Here is a 9,624-nt window from a genome sequence, read left to right as displayed (position 1 = left end):
TGACCCAGTTAAAAGATGGGCTAGAGATCTAAACAGAGTTCTGAAAGAAAGAAATAAAGATGGCTAAGAAACACCTCAAAAAGTGTTCATCATCTTTAATAATTAGGGAAATGCAAATTAAAACCACTTTAACATTTCACCTTACCCCAGTCAGACTGGCTAAGATCAAGAAAACAAATGATACCAAATGTTGGAGGGGATGTGGGGAAAGGGGAACACTCATCCACTGCTGGTGGGGCTGCAAACTTGTTCAGCCCCTATGGAAAGCAGTGTGGAGGACTCTTAAAAAACTACAAATGAACCTACCATTTGACCCAGTTATACCACTCCTGGGCATATACCAAAGAACTCATCCTATTGCAGAGACACTTGTACATCCATGTGTGTTGCTGCTCTTTTCACAATAGCTAAAAAATGGAAGCAACTTAATGTCCCTCAAATTGATGAGTGGATAATGAAAATGTGGTTCATTTATACAATGGAGTTTTACTCAACTGTAAAGAAAGATGAAATCATGAAATTTGCAGGTAAATGGCTGGAACTAGAAACTGTTATACTAAGTGAAGTAACACAGACTCAGAAAAAAAAATCAACATATGTTCTCCCTCATATGTGTATCCTAGAATCAGACTCTGATAAACGAGTATGTAACTAGACATAACTACAGGAACCAGGATAATGGAAAGGAAACAGGGAGGTAAGGGAAAAGAAAGAACTTTAAATGGATGAACAGTAGGGAACAGGCCTTAATAAGGGAGATATGGATAAAAATTGGGTAGTTTAAGGGAGGGGGGGAGGGAAGGGTATACATGGAACCTAGGGGATAAAGGGAAAGAAGAAGCTCAAGAGAGGTAGGACCATAGGAAAAGGGCATTATTAAGGGAGAAAGGGGGGAAATGGAGCACCTTAAGTAGGAAAACCATGATGGAGGGGTGAGACAAAGTGAGAGATAAATAATGCCTAGCTAGTTTTGAAAACCAGAGGGAACCATATTACTCCTACAACCTACTGACAAATTATACATAGCAGATCAAGAAATATATGTATAGGTAAAGTTTATCTGAGAACAACTGGTCTTTGCCCAAGATTTAGCTACATGACACCCAGTAATTAAAAATACGAGACTGGCGGAACTAACCTTCTTGTTTTAACAAACATACTTTGAGGCCTATAATAATTTGGTCAGAGGGACATAAAGAACACTTTCTGCTCCTTGCCCTCCTAGGTAAACTAGTTCCAGGGGACTATGAGCATCTCTTTAAAAAAATCTTTTTAAGGAAAAAAATATTATATTAGCATTGCTTTCTTTAAGAAGTAACATGATTATTCGGGCTGGAGAGGTGGCTCAGAGGTTAAGAACACTGGCTATTCTTGCAGAGGATCCAGGTTTGAATCCCAGCACTGACATGGCAACTAACAAATGTCCATAACTCCAGATCCAGGGGATCTGACAGCCTCTTCTGTCCTCTGCAGGCATTGTACAACACAGGCGCACTTACTTACATGTAGACAATACACACATATACATAAAAATAATAAAATCCTTAAAAGAAGTAACATGATTACATTAAAAGACTTTATATACTTTGGAAAATTTCGAAAGGGAGTGAATGGGAAATTCACATTATAGGAATAGAGACCAATTTCACATGATTGTTGAAACTTGGTAGTACAATTTTTTATTGTTAGTTTTTATTTATAGATTTTTTTGTGTATTTCATAAAGAATATCCCAAACAATCTTATTCATCTTTATACCTGCATCCCAAATGGCAGTCTCCCAAGCCTCTCCCCTCGGGCCCCCCAACTGGAGCCCATATACTCTGTCATCTCTGCTACTGTCCACTGTGTTATCAGTGCCCCCAGCCATTACCAAGTGCAAGTCCATCCACTGAGTCTAGTCAGCCTATCTAGAGTTCCTTGTTTTAGGAAGATCAGTTCTTCCTCATCTACCAGGAATCAGTTGCCAAGATTCCTTTAGATAAGATTGGAGTCTGCTATTCATTTTCCCAGTTCTATGCTGGGTTACTGTCTGGGAGTCTCTTGGGTCACCCTGGCCAACAACTCAAAGGAAGGTATCTCCTCACTGGCATCATTTCTCGTTATGTATCCTTTAGCTATACACATGGACTCTTAAAGAATTATACTGATCACTTTAATCTTTGTCTGTACTTTCCTTTTGGATGTTTAAGACCATACATTTGGCCCAGATTAACCAATTTACTTTTACTCAGGGGTCACCTGGGCTTAAGAGAAGCCCCTGGCTCCTTTATTTTACCAGTTCCATCTATGTGAAGATAAGTCAAAGGTGAATGCAGCTGGATTCACTTGGAAGCATGGAGGAACTTTTTCTCTATGTTAACCCTCCTCTTTGTAGAGTGGAAACAGATTCAAGGCCATCTGGTGGGGTCTCCATGGGGTCTGGTGGGGTCTCCATGGCCTCCTTGATCAAGAGGACAGGTGGCTCACCACAATTAAAAGACATTTTGAGAGATGCTCCATAGTCCCCTGGAATTTAGTCGACCTAGTAGGGCAAGGAGCAAAAACTGTCCTTGTAAATCCCTCTGACCAGATTAGTGTAGGCCTGAAACTATGGCTGTTAAACATCCAAGGTTAGTTTCAACTTTTAATTACTATGCACTACATAGATAAAGCTTGGGCAAAAACCAAGCATTCTCTGACAAACCTTGACTAGACATATACTGTGTTCCTTGAGCTAGTTGTATGTATAATTTGTCAGTAGGTTGTTGGACCAATGTTCCGTTCTTGTTTTTTTTTTTTTTTTAAACTTGCTAGGCATTATTTATCTCTCTCATTGTCTAACCCTTCCACCATGGTGTCCCCATTTTTCCCATTTCTCCCTTAATAATACCCTTCTCCTATGGTCTCTTCCTCTCTTGAGCGCCTTCTTTCCCTTTATCCCCTAGGTTCCGTGTATACCCTTCCCTCCCCCCTCCCATTAAAATAGCCCCACTTTTATCCATATCTCTCTTATTAACACCTGTTTCTTACTGTTCTTCTCTTTCAGGTTCTTTCTTTTCCTTTACCTTCCTGGTTCCGTTTCATTATCATGGCTTCTGTAGTTATGTCTGGATACCTACTCATTTATAAGGATTTGGTGCCCGGATCCACATGTGAGGGAGAACATACATCCTTTGTTTTTCTGAGTCTGTGTTGTTTCACTTAGCATAACAGTTTCTAGTTCCATCCATTTACTTGCAACTATTTCATGATTTCATCTTTCTTTACTGCTGAGTAGAACTCCATGATATAAATGAACCACAATTTCATCATCTACTAGTCAGCCGAGGGACATTTAGGTTGCTTCCATCTCTTAGCTATTGTGAAAAAAAGCAGCAACAAATGTAAAAGTACAAGTGTTTCCGCAATAAGATGAGTTCCTTGGGTACTCCTAGGAGTGGCATAAGTAGGTTAAATGGTAGGATTGTTTGTAGTTTTTTAAGTGTTCTCCACACTGCTTTCCGTAGGGGTTGAACAAGTGTGCAATCCCACCAGCAGTGGATGAGCGTACCCCTTTCCCTACATCCCCTCCAACATATGGTATCATTTATTTTCTTGATCTTAGCCAGTCTGACTGGGATAAGATGAAATCTTAAAGTGGTTTCAGTTTGCATTTCCCTTATTACTAAAGATGTTGAACACCTTTTAAGATGCTTCTTGACCATCTTTGTTTCTTCTTTTGAGAACTCTGTTCAGCTCATTAGCTGATCTTTTAATTGGGTTACTTCCTTTCTTAATTCTTTGTTTTCTCATTTGTTATATATGCTGGATGTTAAATCTCTGTCAAATATGCTGCTGGTGAAGATTTTCTCTCATTCTGTGGGTTTTCTCACCACATTCCTGGTTGCTTCTTTTCATGTACAGAAGCTTTTTTATTTTAATGAAGTCCCATTTGTTGATTCTTGATCTTGTTTCCTGAGCATTAGATGTCTGATTTGGAACATCCTTTACTACACCTATATTTTGTAGGTTATTGCTGATGTTTTCTTCTAACAATTTCAGAGTTTCAGGCTTCACATTGAGGTCTTTGATCCACTTGGAGTTGACATTTGTGCAAGGTGAAAGATAGGGGTTTAGTTTCATTCTTCTACAGCTGGAGATCCAGTTTTGCCCGCACCATTTGCTGAACATTCTTTCTTCCAGTGAATGTTCTTGGCCACTTTGTCAAATATCAGGTGGCTGAAATTGCATGCACTCATCATTGGGCCCTCAATTTTGTTCCATTGATTTAAAGGTCTATTTTTGTGCCAGTACCATGTTGTTTTCATGACTATAGCTCTGTAATACAGTCTAAAATCTGGTATAGTAATCCCCCCAGCATTGCTCTTAGTGCTCAGGGTTGCTTTGGTTATCCAAGGTCTTTTGTGCTTCCATATGAATCTTAGGATAGTTTTTCTAATTCTGTGAAGAATGTCATGGGGAATTTGATTGGCATTGCATTGAATCTATAAATGGCTTTTGGTAGGATAGTCATTTTCACAATATTAATTCTTCCAATCCATGAGCATGGGAGGTCCTTCCATCTTCTGATATCTTCCTCAATCTCTTTCTTTAAAGATTTAGAATTTTCATTGTAGTGGTCTTTAATGTCTTTTGTTAGGGTTGTTCCAAGATATTTTTTTTTTCTTTTTTTGAGGCTATTGTGAAGGGGAAGGTTTCCATGTTCTCTTTCTCTTACTGTTTGTTATTGGTATATAGAAGGGCTACAGAGTTTTGTAGATTAATTTTGTAACCTGCCACATTACTGAAAGTGCTAATCATTTCTACAAGTTTTCTGGTGGAAGTTTTGTTGTCTCTTAGATATAATGTCATATCGTCTACAAAAAGGGATAATTTGATCTCTTCTTTTCGAATTATTACTCTTTTAACTTCCTTCTCTTATTGCTCTTGCAGGAGTTACATGCACTATGTTAAAGAGGAGTGGAGATAGTGGACAGCCTCATCCGGTTCCTGATTTTAATGGGAATGCTTCCAGGTTTTCTTGATTTACAATGATGTTGTCTGTGGGTTTGTTGTACATGGCTTTAATCATGTTGAGGTATGTTCCCTCCAGTCCAGTTCCCTCTATGACTTTGAACACAAAAGCATGTTGAATTTTGTCAAAGGCCTTCCCTGCATCTATTGAGTTGACCATGTTGTTCTAGTCTTTGAGCCCATTTATATGATTTATGACATTTATTGACTTATGTATATTGAACCATCCCTGCATCTCTGGGATAAAGCCAATCTTTTTGATGTGTGTCTGTATGCAGTTTGCAATTGTTTTGTTGAAAATTTTTCCACCTATGCCCATTAAGGATATGGGTCTATAGTTTTTGTTTTTGGTTGCATCTTTACCTGACTTTGGCATTAGAGTGATGCTGGCTTCATAGAAGTAATTTGGAAGTTCTCCCTCCATTTCTATGTGTTTGAATAAATTAAGTAGCATTGGATATAGAACTTCTTTAAAAGACTAGTAGAATTCTGCTGTAAATCCATCTGGTCCTGGACTTTTTTTAGCCATGAGGTTTTGTATTGCTGTTTCAATTTCCTTAAGTGTTATGGGTCTGTTTAAACTGTTGATCTAGTCTTGGTTTAGTTTTGATGGTTCCCATGCTTTTAGATATCCGTCCACTTCTTTTAGGTTTCAAATTTAGTAGCATATGCTTTTAAATTATCCCCCAATAATGTTCTGTATCTTTCTGGTGTCTGTTGTGATGTTTCCCCTTTCATCTCTGATTTTGTTGATTTGGAGGTGCTCTTTCTTTCTTTTGGTTAACTGGGCTAGCGGTCTGTCAATCTTGTTTATCTTTTCAAAGAAGACTTTTAGAAGTTGACAATCACGTGGTCTTACCAGTAGAACTACCAATTCGAATACTAAATTTCTGCCCTGATTTTTGTTATTTCTTCTTGTCTGCTGGGTTTGAGTTTCATTTGTTGTTGCTTTTCAAGTGTTTTGAGTTGCAATGTTAAGTCTTTTATTTGTGTTCTTTCCGTTTTTTTAATGTAGGCACTTAGAGCTATAAACTTCCCTCTAAGGTCTGCTTTCAATGTGACCCAAAAGTTTTTTGTGTTGTATTATCCTTTTCATTTAGTTCCAAGAATACTTTTATTCCTTTCTTCATTTCTCCTTAGACCCATTCATCACTCAGGAGTGTATTGTTTAATCTCCATGTGTTCATGTACTTACTAGGGATTCTTCTGGTGTTGATTTTAAGCTTTATTGCATTGTGATCTGATAGAATGCATGGAATTATTTCAATCTTTTTGTATTTGTTGAGGTTTGTTTTGTGCCACAGTATGTGATTGATTTTGGAGAAAGTTCCATGGGGTGCTAAGTAGAAAGTATATTCTTTGGTGCTTGGGTCAAATATTCAGTAGATGTCTGTTAGGTCCATTTGATGTATGGTATTATTTAATTCAGATGTCTCTCTGTTGAGTCTCTGTCCTGTTGACCCATCTAATGGGGTATTGAAGTCCCCTACTATTAATAAATTGGGATTAATCTGAATCTTAAAGACCTGTAGTACTCTTTTTATGAATTTGGGTGCACTAGAATTTTGTGAGTATACATTCATGATTGCAATATCTTCTTGGCCCTCTTTATCTCTTCTGATTAGCTTTAGTTTGAAGTCTATTTTGTCAGAATTGCAACTCCTGATTTTTTCTTAGTACCATTTTATTGGAATAATTTTTTTCCACCCTTTCACCTTAAGGTAGTGCCTGTCCTTGAAAGTGAGATGGGTTTCTTGCAGACAACAAAAAGATGGGTTTTGTTTCTTAATCCATTCAACTAATATGTGTCTTTTTACTGGGGAGTTCAGTCCATTGATACTTAAAGTTATTAATGAAAGATGTGTATTGATTCCTATCCTTTTGATTTCTGTTCGCATTCTCGGTGTAGCTGTGGGTTTCCAGTTCTTCCTTCTTTAAGTTTCTTTCTGTTAGCCTCGGGTATACTCATTCCTTTCTTCAGCTCTTTGTATTGCTTCAAGAACTCTCTGAAGGGCTCGTTTTGTGGACATGAATTCTTTCAGCCTATTTATGTCATGGAAGATTTTTCTTTCCTCTTCGACTATAATAGACATTTTGGCTAGGCAAAGTAATCTGGGTTGGCATCTGTGGTCATTTAGAACTGGGATACTTTAGGCCAGGCTCTTCTGGCTTTCATAGTTTGTACTGAGAAGTCAGCTGTAATTATGGTGGATTTTCCTTTATATGTGACTTGTGGTTTTTCTTTTGCGGTTTTCAGTATCTCTCTTCGTTATGTACATTTAGAGTTTTTACTGTGATGTGCCATGGAGAGTTTCTTTTCTGGTCCTATCTATTCAGTGTTCTGTGAGCTTCTTATATTTGTATGGGCACGTCTTTCTTTAATTTGGGGAATTTTTTTTTTACAGTTTTGTTGAAGATCTGGTCCATACCATTATCTTGAGATTCTTCTCCTTTCTGTATGCCTATGATTCATAAATTTGGTCTTTTGATGGTGTCACACAATTCCTGCATATTCTATTCTTGTGTTTTCTTAAATTTTTCATAATCTTTGCTTGAGTGGTCTAATTCATCCACTTTGTCTTCCAGTCTTGACATTCTGTTTTCCATTTCATTCATCCTATTGGTGAGGCTTTCCCCTGTGGTTTCTAATTGGCTTACTGGGTGTTTCACCTTCTTCTTCATTTCAGCTGGAGCATTCTTCAACATTTCTGTTTCTAAATTCATTCAGAAATTTGTCCCTATCCTCTTTCAGGTCTTTGATTTCTTTGTGTTTTCTTTAAATTCACTGAATTTTTTCATCATGTTTATAATTGTTCTTTTGAATTCCATGTCCTGTGTTATCTCTAGGGGCTTCTTATTTTACTCCTCTACAGAATTGTTGGTACTTGGTGGGGATATATTATTTGGGGTTTTCATGTTATTATTTTTTTACTGTGACTTTGACATATGGATATCTTTCGTAGTTTCTGATTCTTGTGTGAGACACAAGCCTTCCTTTGTTGAGTTTAGGTCTGCTTCTTTTTGTAAACTTTATGTGTCTTTGTGGCTTACTTTCTGGGTGTGAAAAGCTGGTTGGTCTGCTCAGAAGTTCCCACAGAGGCCCAAGTCAGATGAGAATCAGATGCTCTCAGGTTTTCTCCTAAGGTCTGGATTCCTCCAGGAAAGATGCTGGCCTCAGGAAGTTGGGAGCTGGGCTAGTCTGGGATCAGGGCCTGTCTCAGGCATGCAAAGGTGAGGTGGTGGAGGGAAGAGGCTCTGAGGGCTCGCAGGGACTAGACCTAGTTACTGCATTGGACTGGGTGCTAAAGGTTAGGAAGCACTGGGGAGTCTGGGCCAAGAGGGCAGTCCAGAGGTCTGGGGTGCCAAGAGAAGAAATGGGCCAGTGCCCACACTAGAAGGAGGGACTGGGTAGGTGAGCTGGGAGGATGAATGCAGCTGGGGGAGTCATGGTATAGTGTGGTGTGGCCAAACTTACCCATGAAATAAGCTGGCCCCAGGAAGTGGGGTGGCTGTGCTGCCCAGAATTCCAAAGGTGATGTGAGGGAGGGAATAGGCTCCAAGGGCTCCCAGAGACTAGACAGAGGAATTGGGTTGGTCTGGGTGCAAAGGATCAGAAAGCACAGGGGAGCCTGAGCCAAGAGGACAGTCCAGAGGTCTAGGATGCCAAGAGAAAAAAATGGGCCAGTGCCCATGCTAGGAGGAGACATGGGGTAGGGGAGCTCAGTAGTACAATATTGTCAGTAAACAATATTAAAAATTTATAGTAGACATATAATTTCTAATTTATTTTCTACTATCATTATATGTTTTTAGTTTGAAGATTATATCAATTTAGTTATAGCACTTTCTATTTCTTTTTAACTCCCGAAACTGGGATTTTTATCCCTAGAATTTCAATTAGAGCATAGGTCAAGACACAATGTGGTTGTAGAAAAGTAATAGAAAAATAATGAAAAACTTCTTGGTGCCTGGTAATGGGAGAGGTCCAACAACAAGACATGGATACCCAGGACCACGTGTGGAGTGAGGAGCACAGTGGGGCCTCAGGGGAGGTGGAGGTCTGTTCCAGAGACTCAGTCCTCCCAAGGGCATAATCTGCAAATAACAGAGGCCTTCCCTGTCCCCAGCATACTAGGCAAAGCTTCTGCCATGTGCAACCTGGGACCTCAAGGGAGGGTACTACGGGGAACATAGTCACTCTGAGAAGACTGAAAATGCTGCCCAACACAAGGAAGTCCTCCATGTTCTACTCTGCTCCACCATCAGCCTATTGCCAGAGAAATATGAAACTGTGCCTCACAGTAGGAGTCCAAAGTTTCAGGCTCATGTGATGGAACCACAACACCAAGTTTACTTGAGCGGCCAAAGCTCCCATTCACAAGCAGGAACCACAACTCTAGCTCATGAGAGAGAACCACAGCTTAGGCTCATAGGAGGAGACTACAATTCTGGCTCATGGGGGTGGGTGATGGGCACGATTTCAACTGCCAGGATAGGATCACAGCTCCAGTTCATGGGAGGAGACCATGACTCCAGCTCACAAGACTTCTCTCTCTCTCTCTCTCTCTCTCTCTCTCTCTCTCTCTCTCTCTCTCGATCCCTCTCCCTGTTCTCTGGTTTTATTTTATTT

Source organism: Nannospalax galili, unplaced genomic scaffold (genome assembly GCF_000622305.1).
Source record: "Nannospalax galili isolate Female #2095 unplaced genomic scaffold, S.galili_v1.0 scaffold305, whole genome shotgun sequence".
In the NCBI taxonomy this organism is placed as follows: domain Eukaryota; kingdom Metazoa; phylum Chordata; class Mammalia; order Rodentia; family Spalacidae; genus Nannospalax; species Nannospalax galili.
Note: the sequence above shows the minus strand (reverse complement) of the source record.